Source organism: Acipenser ruthenus, chromosome 4, assembly GCF_902713425.1.
Source record: "Acipenser ruthenus chromosome 4, fAciRut3.2 maternal haplotype, whole genome shotgun sequence".
Taxonomy (NCBI): domain Eukaryota; kingdom Metazoa; phylum Chordata; class Actinopteri; order Acipenseriformes; family Acipenseridae; genus Acipenser; species Acipenser ruthenus.
In genome coordinates, this window is record NC_081192.1 from 87,387,467 (window position 1) to 87,399,336 (window position 11,870).

Consider the following 11,870-nt stretch of genomic DNA (forward strand, 5'->3'; position numbering starts at 1 on the left):
CTGTACTTGTTCTTTTATGTCACTGTGATGGATCCAAAAACAGGACAGACACCTTAGCGAGTCCCAGTGAAGAGCGCATTGAGCAGCTTGAGAGAGGGATCTGGTTTCAGAGAGTGTGTGTGTGTGTGTGTGTGTGGTGTGCTTGAGAGACGTGTGTTTGTGTGCATTTAGTGCCAAGGGGAAGGAGGAGGGGTGCAGGCGCTGCTTTTTAATTGAAAGCAAGCGATGCATACAAGATGAGTGTTTGATGCTTGAGTCTGGGTCGGGTTACCTGTTTCCAATCGGACTGTTAATTAAGTGACAACTGATCAGGTGGAAAACAGAGCAGAGAGCCAGGAGACAAACTCGAGTTTCTGAATGACGGTTCCCTCCTCTCCCCGCGTACCGATCCAGGGTGCTGAGAAATTATTCATAGCCTTACAAACAAGCAGGGCTGATAGACAAAGGAGCTCACAGGTTTAAAACACAATCAGATTTCCGAGCACTCATGAAACATTCAGGCGGATGCTCTTGTTAAATTTAATTGGTAGAAACCCGATTCTCCGCCTGCATGCATGCTTTGTTGGGTTTTATTTAAAACAAAAGAAAAAGAAAAAAAATGAAAATGAACTGCCAAGTTTGACTGCGTTTTGTGAATTATTCAAAGTCTCCATTTTGCGGCTGTCGCCTTCTTCTGTTGTTTAATTTCTGTGTGTGTGTGTGTGTGTGTGTGTGTGTGTGTGTGTCAGGTGGGAGGGAGGCACTGAATTTCAAGACAGACAGATATACAGTACTGTATATATTGTTGTTCCCTTACAAAGGTTTTCCAAAGTAAAAGCATAGCAAAGTATAATGAAGCATTGTAAAAGCATGGTAAAGCCCAGAGAGGTACAGTATAGTAGGCCACAGTTATAAAAATAGCAAACTAGGGAAAACTATGATACATGCATATTATAAGCATGGGGAAAGCATGGGAAAGCTGCACATTTCACTGTGGTGAACTTTTAAACAGGTTATTCTGGGTGGAAAAGAGAGACAGGCACTTATCAAGCTTTACAGGTACAAAAAGCCTTTTCGTGAAGTTACTGTACACCCCCTCGCTGAACTTAACATAACCCAGGCCCTAGCTCTAACCTTAGTTGCGAGCACTGTAACAACTATTTAGACAGGGGTGTACAAAATGGGGTAAAATAAGAAAATGAAGATGATTTTTGTTTGAAGCCAGACTAATTATTTATTTACCTTTGTGTTCTGAAACAATCATTGCAGTCTCCTCAAATAATAAACGTTTTGAGAGCAGGGCTCAAGCGTCCTTGTGAAGCGTTTTATCAGTTTAAACAGTGGTTTTCTGACCCTGTTACAGGATGAACCATCCTGGCCTATCTGTTGGTTCTGCTAACAGCTGTTGCAGCCCAAACACAAACAGAGAAGATAAATTACGGGTCAATATTTTTTTTGCAGGTCTGCAGTCAATTTAATAAACATAATCATATAACTGATTGCTCTAATTTTTGCATTTAAAGCCATGTCAGGGGGTGAATGCTTGTTTGATCTTCTTTTACTTTGCTGGTGGTACCCTTGTAATTGGAGATTTCAAGTGTCTGTCTTGTACAACTGGGTCAGGGCATCCCACTCACTCAATCCATTCTTCATTTGCAGGGTCCCATGATCTTCAATGACAATGCAGGAGGTGGTACTACAATGGCAATGCAAAGGGTCTGTACTGAGGAGTAATGGTAGCACAAGGGGAGCTGCGCTGGTAGAATGGAACCACAACAGAAACAGTGGTATGAACAGAAAAGCGTCGGTGATTCGTTGCTGTACCACAGTATCTGTGCTACTCTGTAATTGAACTATTAGAATAAAAGCCAGTATGGGAGTATTGTAAGCTGGCACAGTACCAAGAGTACCATTATTATAAAAATGATTGTTTTCTTTTTAAGAACCGTGGTTAGAGGGCAAGTCAAAAGCGCTACCCGTACAGACAGGGTCAACCACCACTGTAATGCCGGATAAACTGGTTACTTTGAACACTTTAAACTTTTCAAATATTTGCTTTTTCTCTGTTTTGCTTTTTCTTAAATTGCAAGTTCCAGCTGCCCAGCAGTGGAGGTTCCTGATTGCAATACATGATGTTCAATCCATCACAAACATCGTTTGCACTTCAGTCTAACGTTTGCCAACTATGTAAAACATGTTTACTTCACAACACAGGCGGATGAATACCACAGAGTAGTGAATAATACTTTTTTTATAAGTTATACAGAATAATACTATCATTAATTTGAAGAAAAGCAAAAACTCCGTAGGTAACTATTTATAATGCTGAAGTAGCCCAATGGTTCTCCTATGGGATAAGATGTAAGGATCCCTTTAAGACCTGTTTAGGGTATATACCTTTCATAAATGTCACTTTTAAGCCCCGCCCCTTTAGAATGTTCAAGACTGGCTGGTACACTTTGGCTCAGTCTAAGACAGCGAGAGGTTAATGAAGCATGGCAATAATACTGCTCCCCGATAAGGATGGTGGAAAAGGTTAAAACGACAACTCTACTGTAACAAGCCTTGTTTGTTTTAGCTTTAAGTACAATATGTGTTTTATGAAATTTGGAAAATATGCTGGAGTTTGTGTAGTTTGTAAGCAGTGAAATATAAGTTACGTGAAAGGTGATGACCCCCAACTGTTTGTGAAGCCTAAGTGTTTATACTGGGGATCTATGTACATTCAAGCCTCCACCCATCGAAACACCCTTGTATTCATCTTGGGGAAGGCGATGAGAAATACAGAGCCTGTCTCCTGTGTGTGGGGGATTCCTTTCCTTCCAAGAAGAAGAGACTGCACTCCAGGTTTGCACAGCATTCACCCTGCACATCCAACACAACGATTTACTGATAGACGTTCCCTCATAGAAACAGACAAGCGCAGCATATTAAAATACTAACCATCCATAATTCAGGCTGGACTTGTTCCCTATCAGATCACATAGAGAGGCCCGGAGACAGAGACAGAAACTTTATGGACACTAATTCCCAGGCATTTGCCACAGTTTCTTCTGTAACTGAGAAATTCACAAAAATCTGCATAGCTGTTATAGAAGATGTTTACTATGGCAAATTATCGTTCAGCTTGGCACTGACAATAACTAGCAGTAGGGGGCAGCAGTGTGGAGTAGTGGTTAGGGCTCTGGACTCTTGACCGGAGGGTCATGGGTTCAATCCCTGGTGGGGACACTGCTGCTGTACCCTTGAGCAAGGTACTTTACCTAGATTGCTCCAGTAAAAAAAAAAAAAAAAAAAAAAAAAAAAACCCAACTGTATAAATGGGTAATTGTATGTAAAAATAATGTGATATCTTGTAAGTCGCCCTGGATAAGGGCGTCTGCTAAGAAATAGATTATTATTATTATTATTATAACTAAACCATTCTAAAAAAATGGATTGTGACTGAGGCTCTTCCAACTCAGACAGTGAGGTATTAAAAATTGAGGATTAAATGTTAAAACGGCTTGCCATAACATAGAGCCCTGAAACTGTTTGTCACAAATAATAACAATAATAAATGTCAGATATGGTTCTTGTAAATCTTTTCAGTAACCTTACTCTTGAAATCAATGGTTAACCCTGAAACCCAAAGCAGACCCATGAGTGCGAATAGGACTTGCTCCTAGCATTTGAAAACTGGGGCCAATTATACAAGTAAAAGGAAACAACCAAGATACTAATCAAGAGTTTAATTCTGTGTAAACGAGGGAACCTGTTTGAAATGGTTTTAATTAAATGCAAAACTTGATATATTTGTGGATGTGGCCTGATAATACATTTATAATTAGCTAAGTTTTTAATTCTTAAATACTTTTATTTTGTTGATTTCAGGAATTATATAGTTATACTGATAATTTCAGTAATTTTGGGTACAAGTGGAATAAAGACCAGGCGGGCTCCAGACTCCAGTACCAATACTTTTTTTTAAAAGGGTAAAGGAGTTGTCTTAATGTATCTTTGTGGCATGCTAGCTGGTGGTGATGTCAGGCCAGGAAATGAATCCGCAACACACATGCGGGTGAAACTGAGATGCTACGTCGCTCTGCTTTTTATTAAACAAAAGATTTTAAACAAACAAAAGACTTTCACAAAACGCAAAACAAAACTGCGTGTTGGCCAAAATAAATAGACAGACAAACAAAACACAACGGACGAACATGAAACAATAAGCACGAGTAGCAATTGTTTAGTTTTTAGTTTTTACTCTCCTTCTCTCTCTCGTTCTCCACTCATCGGACACCCAGCCCCAAGTGAGTGATCCATGCATCTATATATACAGCTGTGCCAGGATTCAATTACTAATTAATCATTCACTTGAATCCCAGCACGTGAACTAATTTGTGCAATCCCCGTGCCCATATACTAATACACATTTTAAATCACTCGTGCTACACAGCCCAATTTATACCCCGTGCCCCACTATATACACACCAACAACAACACGTCACATACAACATAAAACACAAAATACGCACAGGGGCGGGGCACCCCGCCACAGTCTTTTAACGCTACTGTTGGCATGCCATCTAAACTATTCCAACAAACTAGATGGAGTACTGATAGAAGCATTGAAAGAATACTGTAACTACACTAAGAATATTCTGTCCAGAGTCTAAAGACACACTTTAGGAGGCTGTGTGGTCCAGTGGTTAAAGAAAAGGGCTTGTAACTAGGAGGTCCTCTGTTCAAATCCCTGCTCAGCCACTGACTCACTGTGTGGCTGAGCAAGTCATGTAACCTCCTTGTGCTCCATCTTTCAGGTTAGACATTGTTGTAAGTGACTCTGCAGCTATTGCATAGCTCACACACCCTAGTCTCTGTAAGTCACCTTGGATAAAAGCATCTGCTAAATAAACAAATAATAATAGAAATATTAGTAATCATGAATAAAGTATACTGCAGCATGGAGGCAAAAAACAGTAACACCTGCAGAAAGCTTCATACAGTATGTAACCTTTATAGGCATCGGTGCAGTATTTAAGTAAGAGCCCCTATGTATATTGAACAGTGTTCTCTCACACCCAAGCTGCTTCCTGCCCCTGCATGGGGGTGGAGGCTATGATCCCCGTTTGAGAGGTGCAGCCCTGGGGCTGAGCTCTGCTACTACGTGCCCTGGAACAGTAACAGAGCCTGAACCGTTAAATCATAATTAAAACACGGCCCGATTATTATCTCAGGCCTCCAGCGAGAGAGTTTGAAAAAAAAAAAAAACGTGATTTTTTTCTCACTTACTCTTGCCATGTAGAGTGATTTTTAGCGCCCATAAACAGTTTGCAGTGCTCGCTCGCGGCTAATTGACTCTGACAGTTAGTGCAGTCAGCAGCTGACTGGTGTCACAGGGAATTAGAAGAGGGGGATAGACTGCCAAGAGCAAATTAGTTTGTCACTCCTCGCCTGCCTGTGAAGAGGTAGTCTCTTTCTTTCCTGCTTCTTTCTCCTTCTCTCTTCTTAATCATTTTCCAGGTGTTTTCTGCCTTCTGTTAACTACTTGACTGTTGGGCTTGATGACTGGATAATGGCTCATTAATTGGAGTCTTGAAAACAGCAATGCCGCCGTCTTCTCTTATTTTTTCCTGTCTCGCTGCACTTGCTGGAAATCCCTGCTCAGACCAGCAACAGTTGACAACTGTAGCCTGATGTCTTCCTGGTTACCTGGCTTATTTAGCCTAGGACAAAGTAGAATTGAGCAGAGCACAAAAAATAGGACAAGAAGATAAAAATTAAGTGAAGATAGATTTAGGAGTAACTTCTTTACACAGAGAGTAGTGGGGTATGGAATGGTTTACCTACTGTAGTCATGTTGTTGATGCTGAATCATTGGGAACCTATAGGACCCGGCTTGACAAAGTTCTTAGATCAGTCATCTACTAGGAACTGGACAAGCACTGATGAGCCGAATAGTCTCTTCTCATCTGTAATTTTTTTTATATGTTCCTGTTTCTTATAAAGGAGTCACTTATGACTTACAAAGCTCTCCAGACCCAACTCTGTTAAACTCCATTCTACAAGTCATCCTTTAGCAATTTTGAACATATCATTAACAATTCACCATGTCATATTATAGTACCTACCTAGAAGCATACTTGCTAGTTTGCAACAGCTTTATGTAATTTGTCAACCTTTTCCATTGTCCGAAACTGCAGGATGGTGTCACTATGAATTATGTCTGGGTGATAAGTACTTGATTATTTTATTGCAAGGTCACTTAATAGATTTTGTAGTGCCTTTATATCTGTCAAGGAAATCTAGATTTTCTTGGAGATATCATACTTGATATGAACTATTGAAGCTCTTGCAGCCAAACGAAATACACGATTGGAAGCAATCAAAATACACCTTCAGCCAGTGCTCCTTCTCTTGTGCAGTTGGCTGAATCATTTCCACATTCTCTTCCCTCGAGTCCACAGTGTTTCTCAAGCTAGGGTCCTCTGGGCGTCTGCAAAGGTTACCTTAGGGAGTCTCAAGAAAAAGCTTGAAACTTCTATTTGTAAAACAACTTATATATATTTAATGTAATAAAAGTGGACTTTCACTGGTCTCTTGAGAGACAGGACTTGATCCTCACACACAATATACAGTAGACAATGATTTTTACTGCAGTACAGTTTCTTTCTTTTTGTGTTTTGCATATTTCTCAGGTCTTCAATTGGGTGAACCTATCCAAAACCATTATGTCTGCACCGTCGTCAGCCTGGGTCCTTTCTATTTTTGTCCTGTTAGGCCAGTTCCACTCCTTTGGCTCCCTTAAGTTTTGTTTGTCAAGTCTGAGAGGCTCTGGGTAAGAATGTCCCAAAAGCTCCTGGGGTTTGAACCTGAAATTTAAGTGCGTATAGAAAATAGACAATATTCCAAGCTCAATTGGTTGTTAAACAGTTAAAAGAGGTTTGGATTTTTTTTTTAATATTTTTTTTTACAAAGGGTGAGTACTCATAGGGTGAGGCTTAAAACCATAACCCTCTGACACAACTATTTTGGAAACCAAGTCATGTGTATTGGCGTATGATTGGGAATTTAAAATAAAGCCAGTATTCCGCAGTGGCTCACCTAGTAAAAGCAGTATTGGTCAGGGTTAGGTTCCAAAATTAGAAGGGACTAGTTTCTAACTAGATCCTCTAATTACAGTTGAAGGTGACTTAATGTCACCATCTTTAGAAGAGTTAGAACTGAACAGTGAAGGATCTACAATTTCGGTTTAATAAATAAATTGGCAAAAGTTTTTAAATTTGTCACCATTTAGATAAATTGATCCCTGTGTCTTTAAGCTCCTAATTTAAGTTATATAATTGCCATTGCTTTAGGACTGCCCCACTATTCCACTGTCAGTCACTACAATCCTCCTGGATCTCAGCTCTCCCTGCTTGGGATTGGGGTGACAGGAACATGTTTCCGTTTGAAGTAAACATGAAAATAATTAGGTTATTTTTAGGCAAATCTGACAAGGCAAACATAAAAAGTATGAGACCAGTAGGCTGGGTAGACCTGTCATGGTATTAATTAAAATAAACATCACAGTATTTCTCTCTATCTTCATAAACCTGCCAAATTGAGATAAATATCTTTTTTTTTCATTTGTTCCAGTATGTTTAACCAGCTCCCTTGTGACTTTAGACAAAATTAGTCTTTTTGGGGGTTCAGCATACTAACAGTAGTATCCAAAAAGATCAGTTCTGGAGTACCCGGGTAAATTAAATGAAACAGATCCGTTCTCATGTAAATTAAATGAAACAGATCCGTTCTGGAGTACCCATGTAAATTAAATGAAACAGATCCGTTCTGGAGTACCCATGTAAATTAAATGAAACAGATCCATTCTGGAGTACCCAGGCAAATTAAATGAAACAGATCCGTTCTGGAGTACCCAGGTAAATTAAATGAAACAGATCCGTTCTGGAGTACCCATGTAAATTAAATGAAACAAATCCGTTCTGGAGTACCCAGGCAAATTAAAAGAAACAGATCCGTTCTGGAGTACCCAGGCAAATTAAATGAAACAGATCCGTTCTGGAGTACCCAGGTAAATTAAATGAAACAGATCAGTTCTGCAGTACCCATGTAAATTACATGATGAAACAGTAGACTGTTTTTCTATTTTGGGAACCAAGATACATGTATTGTCTTACATTGATAATTTATAATAAATCCAATGGTGGTGCCCCGTGGCTTGCCTGGTTAAAGCACTGTAGTTTGCAAGTGCTGTGAATCTGATGGTTGTTCAGTCCTATGTGAAAGAAACAAGTTTGTTAGAACCTTCTGTTGAAGTGGCTAGACCTGTAACCTCTGGAGTCTGTATTTTGGATTAAAAATGAATTGAAACTAGCCCCATCCGATCTTTCACCCAAACCCCAACCTTTGGCACCAACTGTATTCAAAACAGCTCTCCAAACAGCGGTCAGCCACTAGGAATACTGGCTTTTCCCAGCATTACCCTAACCGTAACCCTAACCCAGTACACATAACTTAAACAAAATAGTTGCTAACTCCCTGCATACTGTACATACATACTTGGTTGGTTTAAAGCTGTTACTGTATGTATTGATAGTCTCCATTGAGGTCTGCATACATACAGACCACATTGGGTCACTCTCCAACTCTCCACTGGCTCTAAATGCTGAGAATCCACTCAGTAGATGGAGAAGTAATGCTTTAGTCATCCTCTAGGTGCAACATCCATTCCTTGTCATAAAGATAATCTGCAGAAGCAAATCCGAATAAAACCAGCTGTACTCTTTGCACAATTGGTGTACAGCCATAGGGAGCACGTATAAGAGGCTTGTCGGCTGCTTCGAAAATAAATTGCCCAAACCCTCACAAGAAATTGTTCTGATCAACACAAAAATTTCTTGTTTTCCTACTGCACAACCGCCAGACTGCTAAGGCAGCTGGGATATCAAAATCAACAGTGTAGTACAGATACAGGATTTAGTTGCATTTCAATGTCATTCGAGGAGACTGGCTTAACGTCCATTCTTCTCGCCGATCTGAGCCCTGCATACCGCTGCAGGAAGCAGCTGACAAAAACTCTGAATCCTTTTCGCTCATTCCCTTGTCTGGAACATCCTCTTCACAATTTCTACATTTATTTGAATCTGATTTTACAGAACTTGTGGCAACATATTTTCATAGCATACCGTCTGTTTTCACGCACCACTGTTTTGTGAGAACTGTGACTCTGCAGTCAGAACATACTTCCTTCGACCGTTTGAACAAATGCCAACTTTCAGAACACTGTTTGTGGTGCCAGATTATGAATGTTTCTGAAGTTTTTTCTTTATATTTTTCCATTCCTTCACTCCATTTTCAGCGAAATAGGGGTCTTTTGAACTTCTGAAAAAGTGTAGCAAGGAAAACAGAAAAGCGCATCTGCTTGCTTACTCTACTCTAAACATGAAAATGTGTTTTAATATTCTGATGAAAATGAATGGTTTTGCTTACCAGACAGTTTTCAGATACACAGGTAAACAAGGCTATGACGGTCCTGTTGCAGTATCACCAAGGTCCAAAATACAGGAGACAATGCTTGGCTGGTTTAACATCCAATCTTCCCGCCGATCTGAGCCCCATATTCAAAAGTTTACGGTAAGAGTGCAGTTATTTTTTTATTTTTTTGCAAATATACCTTATGAAATCCGTTGAATGCCCCTTGATTAATGTAAGTACGATAGTAAGTGCGTGTTTAGAGCTGAATAGTCAGTATTAATAATTGATTTAAATTGGTGTGAAGTGATGGAAATGGTGTTTGAAATTGGTGTAGGTACTGTAGGACTGCAGAACAGGTTAACGGATTAAAAGGTTTTAAAAAGCAGTGTAGCTTGTTATCCTTACTGTTTTTCTAATTTGCTTAAATAGGCATAACATGTTTTAAAGTACAAGCTAGTGTTATGTTAAACTTCATTTATTTGGCTGCCTTATGTTGGGAAAAAAAACAATGTAAAATGTATACGTAGCATCCCTGAGTGGTTTCGAGGTCTGTTTTGTGCTATAAATTATCATACAATACAAGTTCTCAAAGACGCAGGAGAATGAATCCGGTTTACAACATTTATTTGTGTCCGTCAGTCCGACTATTTTTCAAATGCAACACAATGAATGAAACTTAGTATTCAGACTCACTAGTAACAGAGTAATAAAAAAAGAATGCAAGTCTTAATTTTATGTATCCAGATGTGCAAACCTGGTAGAGACTTACCCCAAAAGACTCACAGCTGTAATTGCTGCCAAAGGTGGTTCTACCAAGTATTGGGGGGTGAATACTTATCTAACTAAGACATTTCAGTTTTTTTATTTTTCATTAACTGTTGTTTCACAATAAAAATTCTCTTGCCTCTTCAAATTGTTGAGTAGGTTGTGTAAATCAAAGGAAAAAAAAATCCCATTTAAATGCATCAAGATTTCAGGTTGTAACACAACAAACTGTGAAAACATCCAAAGGGGGGTGAAACCATTTATGGTTTTCCCAGTCTGTTGGGAGCAATAGACTGCACACATGTGTCACTAACCCCTCCAGCTCATTCTGAGAATCTGTATAGAACCATGATTTTTTTTTTTTTTTAAGCAGATGCCTTTATCCACGGTGACTTACAATTGTTATAAGATATCACATTATTTTTACAAACAATTACCCATTTATTCAGTTGGTTTTTTACAAGGGTACAGCAGCAGTGTCCCCCACCTGGGATTGAACCCACGACCCTCCTGTCAAGAGTCCAGAGCCCTAACCACAACTGATCTATTATGTGTTGACTGTCTATGCTACCAAGGAGGCCAAGTTAAAAAAAAAAATAATTAGAATAGAAAAAAAAACACCCTAAAATCATTTAGCTCCAATTTAAAATAATTTTTTTTTCACATGTACAGTGCAGCAGCATGATTTATTTTGGGTTACCAGTAGGCTAAAGTAAAAAGAAAGTGCGCTAGCTGTACTGTACAGGCCTACTGCACATATTTATTTTTACATAATGTAATGTGCAGCATACCCAAAAAAAAACATTAGTGTTATTTCAGCACAATGATTTATATTTAAAGTACACCAAGAACTACAAATGTATGTTTGCGATTTTATTATTTTTAAACCCAACACCTCCTTATGTCAGACAAACATGTCCGGTTTAGCGAGGGGCTACTGTATGACTATGAAAAGCTTTTTGGGGGTGAAGGTTGGGGCCTCACTATAGAATCTGATGGGATTAAACTGCTTTTCATTTTTATATAACAGTATTAAAATAGGTAAAATGAATATGGAACAGAATGCATTGTATTGAGAACATTTACATTTAACAAAAACTGTTATTTTGATTCTTGCACCCTTGCATGTATAGACGTTATCCTTCAGGCACCCTCTGCTACAGCAAACCACAACTCAACTCCCGCTATTTATTTGAACAATGCCGCATGACTTTCGGAATGTATGCTAGAGATCTCGCTAAGAAGATGCAACACATTTTTTAAATTCGTATATTGTGGCTCTTTTCATTAACAAATTTTCACTTCGTACATAGGACAAAATGTAGACTTTGCGAATTGTCGCAACGAAAACACAAATTGCGGTATGTTTGCCCTGCGACTGGCCCATCTTAGTACTTCTACCCTTCAAATCAGTAATTATGAGGTAAACCTTATAAAAGTGTAATAGAACTAGGGCTTCTGATTTTCAGTTTTAACTGATAAAACCCGATAAAACACCCCTGATTACAAAAAAAAAAATCTGTGTATAGCCAAAACACACCAGAAAACACCGGAAAAACTGGAAATGGTGAATCAATTCACGTTGACTTAACCCTATTCCCCATTAAAAAATAAAACCTACTACAAAGATAATAAATACATTTCCCAGTGCTGCTGGGCAATGTCCC